At 33.8% G+C, this 2068-nt stretch overlaps 1 protein-coding gene across 1 annotated transcript in view; it reads left to right on the top strand.

The window, feature by feature from the left end:
• Positions 1-1860, top strand: part of LOC122247519 (integrin alpha-8) — a 29896-nt gene extending 28036 nt beyond the window's left edge. Inside the window, exon 26 of the mRNA XM_086539579.1 lies at positions 1-1860. This exon is cut by the window's left edge and continues 678 nt beyond it. The gene's annotated coding sequence lies outside the window, so the exon portion shown is untranslated.
• Positions 1861-2068: the final 208 nt, after the last annotated feature.

Raw genomic sequence — 2068 nt, 5'->3', positions numbered from 1 at the left:
CGCGTTTATGAGTTTAAATTAAATCTGTTTTGGGTGAATGTTACGATACTTATAGTAATTACAGTGGTAATTTTAATCATTGTTTACTAATTATTATCATGACTTGTGTGATTACCGGTCCTCGACGGAATATCTTACTGTTAGCACGTTCATCACCCATATCAAAGGGGTTAAAGTTAATAATTTGAAGATAGAGAGAAATACATTGTGTCAGAAAATGCAGTACATTAATTTTCATAAAATTGAGGATCAGCACAGACTTATCTATCGAATTAATGTCAATTCGTTACCTTAAAAGTTCTTTAATAGGTCATTAGAACATGACTGATTGATTGACTGTCATTAATTTAAAATTTCAAGGTTGTTGATGAATGAAAAAAAAACGAAGGAGCAGTGCTATACCCCATACCATATGATACACGGTACATCATCCCTCTTCACGCAGGACGCAAATCAACCCTGCCTATGATTGCGGTAGAGAGGTAGACCATAAACCTTACCTCCCCGTCCCCTACGCATCACAGGGAAGGGCGCCGACCATCCAAGTGGAAGGTTAGGGCGCTTCCATTGAGCTAGCCAGACACTCAAATGAATATGTAAAGTCTTGTTGATATGGTTGTGTCTGTGTCTTTTTGTAGTGTCTTTGGAAATTCTGATGGTTTAGAATTGACGAATGAATATCGCGAAACAGGTATCAAGATGTAACGAATCCAAGAACGAGTGTTGTAATTACGTTCATGTTTGAGAAATGTGAAGTCAAAGTGAAACGCACATGATTGCTGTTTTCGAACGATGTCCTAAAATATCCAACTTTTATATCCGAAAAAATCAATTTTCTTGCTTCAGTATTATCCATGTTAACAGTATAAAATGGGATGATAATTAACTATTTTTTTTGCATCCTTTTTCATACCTCACTTCAACTGATATGATCATTTAGCATTCTTGTCCATCCAGTGACTTCTTCTAAATGACGTGACATGCATTTTGAATTGTTTGAGAGATAAATTTCTATTTTGAACAACGCTTTAAATATTTTTTTTCTGTCAGTCTTTTTATGTTGGTTTGTATTGGTTTATTTTTGAACAAATGAACTTTATGGAGTAATTTCGTTGGAGACATAAATCATGACTCCCTATTGTGATTATGTACATTTTATTGACTATTGATTCAAAGTACATATGGATAAATATGTAAGCGTCGCTTGTTATATATATTTGTATGTGAAGGATTCATGCTAACCGAGTTGTACACAAAACAACGAAAGATTTTTAAAAAGGAAGGAAAACACACGAATATGCTAATGCCTTTTTATGCCGATGGGCTTTTCGCTATATTTTCTTCCTCAGGGCATACCACACATGGTCTTCAGAGAGGGTTATGTGAGTGTTACAGCTTGTCAGGGCATATCGCCACGACCTTGGACAATTGGTACACTCATATAACACATGTAACCGTCTCTGTATCTCATGTGTAGTAAGCACTGAAGAAAAAATGAAAACAAAAAGGGCTTTGGAATATTCGTGTTTTTTTTCTTCTTTTTTCTTTCGTTGTTTTGTGTACACGTCTTTGTATGTATGTATGTATGTGTGTACATGTTTTTTTTTTAAGATTTTGTGTGTATTTGTCTGTAGTAGTTATAACATCGTCATTATCATTTGATTATGAATATTTTTCTATAATTATCCCAATTTACGATGATAAAATATGATCCCTTTTATAATTGGTGTTATTCTGCATTATTATCATTATTACCATTATTAGTATCATCATTATTATTACTTTTCTTATTCCCAATCATTATTATTGTTGTTATCATTTACTAAATACTAGATTTAATAAAGATTTTTTTTTACATAAGCTCGCCTTTTCCTTCCTTCGTCCCAGGGTGCACTCTATAGACTCACTGCATTTAGTCCAGAAAACATGGTATCTAAAAACATCCTACATCAAATTTCCAGACTTTCGGAGTAGGATATACAAATGTCATTGTACTGGATACCGTCTCATATAGGAATACCATCATGTGAAAAAGTTGACCAGTTAGCCAAGTTCGCACTTTGCTATG

Source organism: Penaeus japonicus, unplaced genomic scaffold (genome assembly GCF_977035675.1).
Source record: "Penaeus japonicus unplaced genomic scaffold, GWHDUDI00000001_assembly GWHDUDI00000009, whole genome shotgun sequence".
Taxonomy (NCBI): Eukaryota; Metazoa; Arthropoda; class Malacostraca; order Decapoda; family Penaeidae; genus Penaeus; species Penaeus japonicus.
This window is presented reverse-complemented; position numbering and strand designations above follow the sequence as displayed.